The following is an 11,032-nucleotide window of genomic DNA, read 5'->3' as shown; positions in this document are numbered from 1 at the left end:
AGAGGCAGACCTGGCGGCTCCTGCTCCCGAGCACCAAGGACACTGGGCCCCAGTGCTGGGCCACCGCCTGGGAGTGGCATTGCCCACCATGCCCAGGTAGTGCACACAGAGGCCCAGGGGACACCCCGGGGAGCAGAGGCCAGTGTCAGAGTTAGGCCAAGACCCCAGGGAAGTTTTCACACGGGGATCACGTACAACTTCTAACTCGCTGATAGCCCCACTGGTAATTCCGGTAGCTCTTCCTGTTTGGGGTAACACGCTACAGCGATGCTGGATGCTGCCCTCAGGGGAGCCTGGGACAGAGAGCCACAGGGCCTATCTGTGCTGCAATTTGCTATTTCTGGGGAGCGTACGAATTATTTCAAAAGGAAAGTTTTCAACCTTCATTAAATAGAGATTAATTTAGCAAAGCATCTTGTTTAACAATGCCAACACCTCCGTGCGTGTGCAGGATCTCTGTGGTTTGCACACTTGGGTACATTGATTTATCACACAAGCCGAGTGTGGCATGTTTGGCCAGGATCGATGTGGATGACACTCATCACTTGAACATGATGGGTCCTACACCACGAGACGCCCTCATTCAAAGTTGAGGGTGTAGATCCAGGAGGGAGCCAGGGCCTGGGCTACGGGACAGCCTCCTGCTGCCCTCCTGCGTCCCTCCTCATCGCCACACCCCTGATGCCCACTGTGCCCTGTCCCCCTTCAGTTCCATGGGCAGCAGGGAGCCAGCACATGTAGCTTCTTGTCCCCCAAGCCAGACTGGGGACAGCAAGACCTTCTCCTTGCTAAACAACCCCTGCTCAACACCGGCTGGGGAAACCAACATCCTGCAACTCAGGGAAGGTTATGTTCTATTTCTGACTTTCCAGAGTCCTGTGGTGGCTTTGGGGCAGTGCCAGGGCCTGAGACACAGCCTCCTGGCACTTCAGAGCTGCACAGGGTCCTGGAGAGGCCTGGGCTTTCCAGAGACCTGGAGGAGGAGCAAGTCTCACGGGTGTCTCCTCTGCAGAGGAGAGAGACTCGGAGTGGGTTTTAATTTTATTTCAAATGTGTTTACTCTGAGACAAAAACAATTTTTGGTTTTCTAGCACTAAAATAGTCTTTAAACTTGGGGACTGTATGAGTGGAGACAACAACTCCTTCTTCATAATGTCTTCATGGAGAAGCCAGCTAACCAAGTCCCACGTGTTTCCACTCCACAGTGACAAGGGCCAGCTTCACACAGCTCCTGGGGACATTTTTGTCCTGAAAGAGTGACTCGCGGTCTGCTCCACGGTGTCTACACACAGTCCACTTAACAGGAATCTGTTTTTCAAAAAGTCAGGCTGTACAACAGACGGTTCTGCGGACGTGGGCGCTACTCTGCCAGCCGGCCGGCCGGGCAGGCCGGGTCGCCCAAGGCAGCTAACCAGCCCTGCTGCTGGGCCTTGCAGAGCGGAGCGAGTGGCACCGAGCTCAGGCCCCATGAACCGTGGAGCGAGCACGGGAGGCGCCCGAAAGCAGCGGGGCCTTTCTCCCCAGGAGCACTGCAGGGCCACCAGCAGCTCCCTCTCCAGCACAGGCCTGGCCCGAGATGCTGCACGGTCCACTTCACCACGGATCAGGGACAGGCTGAAAGGCTTCTTGAGCCCATCAGGGACTTCACGGGGCGGTCTGCCCTGCTGGTCAGCCCTGGAGAGCTGGGGCGTCCACCCCCGGGCTACGGCTGCCCCTCTTCCTTTGGGTCAGAGACACTGGACAAAGGACATAACCGCCTGAGCAAACACACGCACTTGGGCTGTCATTTCTTAATCAGGGACTCACAAGATGAAATCCAACCGCAACAAGCGGCGGGGCCTCGGGCTCCCAGCATCTGAGATCGCTTCTGCCTCCCCAGATGCACATCCCACATTGGTTAGAGACGACAGTTCATCTGATTTTTAAAAAGAGAGAGAGAGCTGGTATTTAGACTCCCGAAAATCCGAGGTCTGGATGGAGTCATGAGAAACCAGGAAGGGTGCTCAGGAGAGGAGATCCAGATGTGTAAGAAGGGGCCCCAAAGCTCTGGACAAATCCCCATTATGGAAAGAGCAGCAAGGCCAGTGCCCACAGGGTGCAGGGCAGGTGCCATGGCCTTGCCAGGCCAGCCTGCAGGTGGCCCACCCAGTTCCACAGAAACACCAGGCATCTCCCGACGGAAGGACTGTCCTCTCCGGAAAGGCCAGGCGGTGAGAGTTTTCAGAAGAAATCCCTTCCACCACCACGAAAGCCTGGGGCCCGTGGCCGGGGATCCCACAGTGCACCAGGCAGACCTGCCATTCACTCCACTGGGAGGAGTTCCCGGGGGAACACGGAGCCCAGGGAAGAGCAGCTCGCTGGCAGGCCTGGCTGCCGCTAAACACAGCCTCTCTGCCGTCTCCACCATCTCCCCTCTGCCTCCTTCTGTCCCCCTCCACCCTCTCTCCCTCCCTCCTCCCCCTCCTCCCTTCTCCCTCGGTGGGGAAGGGCTCCCCACTCCTTAGCCCAGGGAGGAAGTGGGGGGACTAGGGGAACTTTCTGCATGGCTCTTATGCTCTCCAAAATAAGAAAGGTCACCAGCTCTCAGGAAAGGGACCTACCCAGGAATGCAGGCTTCACCTACAGCCTCAGCTTCCTCTGGGCCCTGCCTCTTGGGAATCAGAGCATGAGATGATGAACCAATTCAACCCTTTAGGAAGCACAAGCAGAGAAGGGACCTGGTCCTGGGGAGGGTCTGCTACCTGCCAGATCTGGATTATGTTGTCCCTTGTGATGGACATTAGCCCTCCACCAATGGAACGTCACTTCACACTAACTTCAGGGCAGTCGTGTCCACTGCACACTGATTGAACTCACCAAACCCTCAGATGCAAACTTCAAGCTTGTTTCTTCCCAGCCCATAAGGGCCCAGCCAGTGCAGCTAGCTCTGTAGAAAGGCGGGGTCAGATGGGCAGGGTAGGAGCCGGGCAGGGTCCTCTGACCAGGTCTGCAGGAAGGGATACCTCTCTCACCAAGAGGCCAGTTCCCCATAGGCAGTGGTCAGCACCACACAGGTACACCCTGGGTCACCTCGCCTGGATCCTGAGGGACCACCCTTGTCCAAGGGGATGAGAACCAGTGGGCCCTAAGGTCCCAGTGGGGCGGAGTGCCAGCCCCAGGGGCCCACGTGTCTGCACTGAGTCTCCCTCTCCGTGCCCTCTCTCCTGTCCCCAGCTTGTCAGTCCTACAGCACTTGGGGAGTCCTTTTCCCAGGCTCTGCTTTCAGTGGGACCCAGGCCAAGACAGGGACACTGAAAGGCAAAGATGGCACATGGAGACCACAGCCCACCCCAAGTGGGGAGGGGCCTGGGGTAGAGGATCCGTTTGAAAGTGTCGATTAATGAGCAGAATGCAGATCCGTGTGCTGGGGCCCCCTGGGTGGCCAGCAGGCAGGATGCTCCCACCACCCTGGGGCAGCCGCCGGCTTGGCAGCATCAGTCCAGGAAATGAAAACCAGCCCCAGGAAGCGGGGCACTTCTTTTAGCTTCCAAAGACTCGAGAATGTGCAGCAGAAAGAATCGCCTGGAGATGGGACAGGAGCAGCAGTGTGGGGACCAGAGGAGACCAGCCCTGCCAGCTGACTGCCCTCGTGCATTTGCAGGCCTCCGGGTACCCCTGGTGCAGCTGGTTGCCCAAGAAGGGGCACCTAAGGGACCGGAAAGTCCCTGGAAGACCCATTCCAAGCACAGACAGCTCCTGGGTTCTGCACCCCCTTCCATTTGAGCCCACAGGAGTCGAGGTCACAGGGCTCCTGTATCCACCGGCACACCGTCGTGGCGCCCATGCTTAGCATCTGCTTCCACCTCCCCCTCCTCCTGCCCTCTTTTCCCTCTTCCTTTCTTCTCTCCAAAGAAAGCAGAAGAATGTCTTTGGATGATCCCATCTGTAGTTCCCAGTCAGTGAGTGTGATATCTGTTGACTGCGCCTCTGGAATTTGAGGTCAGCACTGATGAGCTGCCGCCTGTCCCAAGATGGCCCCAGGAGTCCTGCTTCCTTGGACATGGGCAGACTCCAAGGACAGCTGGCAGTCGGGGCGTTGGGAATCTGCATTGGCTTATGTGAGCTAGAATGCATGGTGTTCTCTGCTTCCATTCTGGGTCTCATGTGACCACAAATCTTCACAGCAATGGCATGAAGAATGGACACCATTGTCCCCATTTTGGGGAGGAGAAAACTAAGCAGCTCCCAGTTGCACACATAGGCAGCCATCCTGCCTCCTTGCCGGGCTTGGGCGAGAGCAGGGGAAGCCCAGGCCTGCTCCTCACCCGTTTACAACACTTGAGCAGTGTCTGATGGTTGTCCCAATGTCCAGTTCCCCAGTGACAGGCAATCTGGAACAACACCCCCTCAGATTCGCCTGGCCTGTTTGCTTCTGTTGTGAACTGACGCTGTTTCCATAAGCACATTTGTTGTTTTTATAGCTGACCCGGCCAGCCGCTAGGCCATCACAGGACATGCCTCTGCTGCAGAGTACCCACTGAGCGTGTGGAGCATGGGCACCCACCCGCAGGGCCGTGCAGGGATCTGATGGCTGTCCACCCCACGCTGACATGACATGGGCCGCGGTGAGGGCCACGTGGTCATCAACGGAAGAGGGAGCTCCATGGGTTCTTCCGGCACATGGTCACCTTTCCAAGCCTCATAGAAGCTCTCCCTCTTGCACAAGGGAATATGACTTCTCCACTCTGCTCTCTGACTGAGGTGTTTTGCTAAGCGATGCCGTTTTCACCCCAGAGTGTAAAAATATTCAACAACAGTCCCTGACATTCTTCCACCATCTCGTGCGTGCAGCTCTTATCTCTTCGAGCCATCTGGAATTTATTTCACTGTGAGGTAAGAATCCAACTTTAGCTCCCCCCCCCCCCCCCCCCCGTTTTCAAAAACTGTGGCCACCTATGCCAGGAATGTGTGTTGCACAATCCATCTTCTGCACACGGCTTTAATTATCTTTTCATGTAATAAATGCTCAAGCCTCTCCATCGTTTCTGAATAAGCTCCGCGTCTGCTGCCGTTCCTGTCTGCCTCGGCCCTGGGCCTTTGCATTATTATATTTTGAGGGGTCCTGAGTTTGGGGCTGGGGACCACCTGACTCTACGTTTCAGTCTTGGTTATTCTTGTGTATTCTTCTAAGTGAACTTAGTATCCTTCTGTTCCCCACAATTGACTTTTGGGATTTTAGTTGGAATTTCATCCCAAGGCATTCGAGAGCCCCCCAGGGAAGAGGCCCATTTAAATCGGGGTGTCCACTGCCTCCCTTCCCAGCTTACTGCAGGAATCTGCTCGGCTGTCCTGGAGAGCCTGGCAGTGTGGACTTGAGAATTCTGTTACTCTCACGAGGAAACATAGAAGACAGTGTTGATTAGAAAATGCACCATTAAGTGGACGTGACCCGTCCAGGAGAACAAGTCCTCAATAGTTAATATATGCAATGGTCATGAAAAGAGCTCAATTTCAGAAAAAGTAGTGCACATATAAACACCTGTGCATTTCTATAGACGTGTAGGCACACAAACATCACACACACACACACACACACACACACACACACACACACACCAGAGTTGAGAGATGAACTTGGGTTTGCTGATAAATAAAACATCTAGAAAAATCAAGGACTGGTGGCTTTCAGTTTGGAACCAGCCACCTCCTGCATGCGTACCTGCTCTGGTCGTCTCCAGGCTGTCTCTGGGAAGACAATAAATCAGACCATCTTCAACTAATGAAAAAGAAAAGTCCCTTTGGCGGCAGCTGCTTTCCTTGTCTCCTGAATGCTGGCTCCCTCCTGAACCTCCCACAGGCGATGTCCAGCTCTCCTCCCGGGGCCTGGTCACAGCAGGCCTGAGGACACAGCTTTCTAAGCACTGTGTGTCCCAGGTGATCTGCGCACGAGGTCAGCAGTTTGGTCTCTGTGGGGAGCCAAGAGGAAGCCTGGGGCCAGCAGGAAGGGGTCCCCCGCCATGGCTGCCTCTGGCCTACGGGCTACAGGCGGCTTCTCTCCCTGGAGCCCAGCCATTGTGTGTCGAGCGTGCTTTCCTTCTGCCGATCCAGCGCGGGCTGGGCAGGCGTGCTCCTTCCGCAGAGGCAGCCCTTGCAGACTCGCCTGGCTTTTCTGGCGTCTCCCAATGCCACCTCTGCCCATTGATCGGCGGCTCCTTGGGGACCAGGGTTCCTTCCTGCCCACACCCAGCACCTTCCCTAGTCTCTCTAGGGCTCCCGCTCTGCACCTGTGTCTCCGATGCTCCCTGGAGGTCCTCAGGTGGGCCACCTCCCTCCTCCCAGAACCGAGTTCAGAATGGCCACAAGCCCCCAGCACCTCTCCCCGTGGCCTCGAGTCCCCCCGCAGACTCCACCCCTCCCCAGCCCCCAGGTCGTGCCTGAGTCTGCAATCCCCACCCCTTAAGATCAGAAGTGTTTTTACTCCTTCCGTCCAGTACCTTCAGAGCCCAGGGACATCCCAACCGAGGAAGAGAGACTGCTTCTTCCCTGGGCCTTGGGGAAGGCCAGGTGGAGATGGGGCAGACAGAGGGCTAGAGGCAGGCATTTCTCAGGTAGAGATGGAACCACCCCCAACAGAGGGGCCAGAACCCAAACAGAGGGTGGGAGAGGGCACAGGGCAGGAGGGGCTGGGTGTAGGGCAGCTACAGAGGACGTGTTGCCACCTGAGGTCAGGGAGGTGCCAGTGGGCAGCCCTGGTGGGGGTCAGAACCCAGGGCAGGCTGGCTCCTTCTTGCTGACTGTGCTCTTGACCCTTTTCAGTGATAAAATGAGTCATGCATCCCTGCCTTACCTGTCCCTGCAGGATGGAGCTAAGGATAAAAATGGATCCTGGATTTGGAAAGAAATTTCTGTACCAGAAAGAAGTCTTAGTAATAAGAGTGATTGCTTATCACCCAGCTTATTTGCTTAAATTGAGTAATGTACCAGCTTGTTTTTGTTACTATTATGAAATCCCTGAGGCTAGCTACTTTATAAAGAAAAGAGGTCGATTTGACTCATGATTCTGGAGTTTGGAGGGCATGGTGCCGGTGAAGGCACTGTGCTGGTGAGGGCCTCCGTGGCAGCTGGTGTCACAGTGATGGAACTCCCAGGAGAAGCAGAGCTCAGAGGAGAGACCGGAAGCCGAGGGCGAGGAGGGCCAGGCTCACTCTGCTACTGCAATCTCTCCTGGGAACGAACCAGATCCTCCCCACCTCCTAAAACCCTGGGAGTCTCACCTCAGCCCCAACAGCCAGACCAGGACACTGTCGGAAATTGACTATTGGGCCCGTGCCAGTTCTAAGGTCCTTGCTTTGTCACAGGACGGTGGCCACGTCGGCTCCTCCCACCACTCTCGCCATCCTCAGTCAGAAGGTGACGGGGCTCCCGGGCCTGGGCCTGAGCATTCCACCCACACTTGCCCACATGAGGAGACCCCCAGCACCTTCGCTTCTCAGAGCCCATGCGGTCACAGCGCTCGATCCCACCCAGCCCCACGAAGCTGTCAGCCCGCTCAGCCCAGGGGGCTCAGAGGTCCAGCCAGGACAGCAGTGCCCAGCCATCCAGGGCTCATGGAGGAGGGACCCTGGGGACGCAAGCTTTGGGGCCGCGGATTCTGGCGCACACTGCAGGGAGGTGACCTGCCTTCCTCCACTGTCTCTCCCCTCCACAGGTCTGCACAGCCTGCCTCTCCCTCCTCGGCCAGACGCTAAGTCCTGATTCCACAGACCCCCGTCTCCCTGCTGACCTGGGAGCAGGAGCCCACGGCAGAGGTAGAAACACGATCCCTCTGGTTCCAGAGAACGTCTCGTAGGGTTGAAGGCCATCACAGTCAACTCCTGACCTGGAGGGGGCTCCTTGCCCGGATTCCTCCTAATTAATCCTACTTAGCTCTTGCACAGTGATGACAACAGAACTTAGTTTATGATCTCATTTATCACCTTCCTGTCACTAAAATATGAGATGCAAACACCCCACCCGCATATTTGAAGGAAAGCCAGTGAATGCAAAGCATAAATTCCTTCCCCAACACCGAGGCTCGCAGGGGTTCCTGACGGGTGGCTCCGAGGGCTGCCCTCCCCACGCCTCATCTGGGATTTGCTCATGGAGCAAGAGAGGAAATGGACTTAAATCAGTTTTCGTCTTGGGAATCCATCTCCTCCGAAGCCAAATTAAATGCATGTATTCCATTAATATGTGGTAAGAGATAAAATGATGGTACACTTGGCTGGTCTTTTAGAACAAAAATGGCAATTGTTTGCTTGTGGGAGGGAGTCACTTGTGAGTTTAAAACTCTGAAAATGAGAATAAACACTCCTGTGATTCACGAGTGAGTCATACAGTGGGACTTCCCCCAACCCCTGGAGCAGCCAGCATGCTCAAAGTGCCAGCTGGCTTCGCTGCCCCAGCTGCCCACGCTGGCCCTCCTGGCCACACCCAGCCCGCACCCACGTGTGCGTCCCACGGCTGTTCCAGGAAAGGCAAGGTCAGGTGAGCTCAGGGACGGGGCGTCCGGGGTGTCACTTAGCGGCACACCTTAGGTTTTGCAAGACGGTGGTCTTGTTCTTATGGGAAATGGCTCAGATTCCTCTGCAGGTTTGAGGGGATGTTCGTCCCCCAGGAAGTAGGACTGGGGGAAGCAGGACTGGAACACGCTGTGGAAGTCCAAGGGAGTGATGGCTGGTGTCAGCGCAGGAAGGACTTCCAGAGCTGCCGACCTAGGGCACCGCCTGCCTGGGATCACCACCCTGAAAGCACCTGGGACCCGGACAACAGGCACTCAGGGTGCCCAAAGGCAGGCTCCGGCGTCCAGCTGTGGACTTCCATGGTTCCCCGTGGCCCCTCCTGGAGGCCCTGCCACTCTGTCTTAAGGTTGTCTCTGCAGGGTGATCAGGCCAGAAACACCAGGCCGTCGAGGACCCAGGGAGCAGGCCTCTGGCCCCTTGGCCCGACTGACCACAAGTCCCAGTCAGCCAGAGGTCCCCAGTGGGAACGGCCCAGCAGTCCAAGGAGCCACCCAGGCTCCTAACGAGCTGCCTCCCATGTCCCACCTGGCACCCAGTCGCACTGCTGCCTGGAATCCCCCCCAAACATATTACTTCCCTCACGGCCTTGGCTGGGGGCCCGTTCGTGGGGGGCCTGAGGAAGAGGGGTCGTGCAGCGGAGGAGTTAGACGGTAGGGGGAGGAAAATGCTCTCCCTCCCCTTGGGAGCCCTGAAGTCTAAGCCTGGAGGGAAGAAAGATGATTAGCAATGGTCGGAGATGAAGGGGCTGAAGCAGGATCGGCTGAGCGGCCGCTGACGTCACCCTGGAACCTGGGAGAGCTGTGTGCTGGGAGCCCAGCCTGCGAGCTGTGCGGCCTGCGGCTCAGAGACAGTTATCTGTGAAACCTCACAGCCCCTCCTTAGACCCTGCACACGGCTCGTCCTTGAATCCCCAGGGCTTCGTGTGGCGTATCCATGTACGTGTGTACCGAACGTGTGATAATGGTGGCACTGCAAAGCAGGAGGAGAGCTATGGGTTCCTGGACGGTTTAGGTGACGTTTATAAACCCATAAAGTCAAACACTCATCTATGCCGTAAGCTAAAGTCATCGCAATCATGATTAAAGCATTAAACACAAAAGACAACCAAAATTATGAAAATCCTAAAAGAAATGATAGTTGAGTGTTTACATAACCACAAGGTGAGATGAAGAATTTTTAAAATAGCCCCAAAAGCAAAAACTCTCAAGAGAAAAATTGAAAGATTAGTCTAAACAAGCATGTAAATCTTCTTTATAGCAACAACAAAATAAAAAGGGAAATGACAAGAAGACAGTATTTGCAATATCCAAGACATACAGAAAGCATTTAAAAACAATAACGGCAGAATGAAGAGCATGAATGTACACGCTCCACAAATTAGGGGAAGTCGACTCTCACTAGTGATTAAGGAAAATGCCGCATCCTCCTCTCAAGAACCAGAGGCCCGGGGCGTGCCACGTGCCACGCGGGAAAACCCAAGAAGACCAAGCAGCACAGCCTGCCGTCCCAGCAGAGAGACCGCTCCTCGGACCGAGGGCTGCGGATCCCGCTGCGGAAGCCCTGTAGCCCCAACACCCGCTCTGGAGACTCGTCCTGCTCTTCTCCAAATGTGAGCAACGTCCAAAGCTTGCATCCTGAGGAGAGTAACGACAAGGTGTCCCTAGGAGAAATGATCGAACCCTCTAGAAACAAGAACTTGGTTAAACAAACCGCAGTACAGCTACGCAATTAGCTGTACATGGCCATTAAAATAAGGCTAAAGCGACACATCCATTGATACAGAAAATGTTGGTAAAAAGCAGGTAGGGGAAATCAGAGGCTAAACATCTGGAGGAAAAGATACCTGAACAGCAGGACCTGAAAGCCGCCAACCGCGGTTTCAGAGTGTGGGGGATCAGCATGGGTTTGTCCCACTATGTTTTCTGAGTTTAATAAAAGTCTATTACCTCGGGGGTAAGAAAAATCAATCCCTGAGATTTCATCTTGAATAAAAACAACAAACATAAATAACCTATGCATTTAGCTAAAACAGAAAGAGGACAAAAATATTTCTAATTAAAAATCTAAGAAGAAGGAAATCATAAGGAATAAAAAATATATTAAGAAATTATGAAAGAGAACAGTGCCATTAATAAACAAAGCCACGTGTGCTCCAAAAAAGCAATAAACAGACAGAAAAGCAGGAGAAAAATGTGCTTCTGCACCATGATTTCAATTACGTTTAAAAGCATAGAAAACACTCCGAAGCAAACGGCCACAGTGTTAAATACCACATCTGGGCATTATGTTCATATATTTATTTCTGTAATTTTATACTTTCATTTATTTTCCAAATATTCTACAACGAACACGAGTTCACTAAACAGTCTTCAGGTGGCACCAGAAAGCAATATGGGGGGACAAAAGTAAGCAGCATTTGGAGAAGCACCAAGGGTGGACATGATAAGTGGCTTAAAAGGCTGAGGTAGAGACTAAAATAGGCTCTGGTGGAA

Source organism: Sciurus vulgaris (assembly GCF_902686455.1).
Source record: "Sciurus vulgaris genome assembly, chromosome: 3".
In the NCBI taxonomy this organism is placed as follows: domain Eukaryota; kingdom Metazoa; phylum Chordata; class Mammalia; order Rodentia; family Sciuridae; genus Sciurus; species Sciurus vulgaris.
This window is presented reverse-complemented; position numbering follows the sequence as displayed.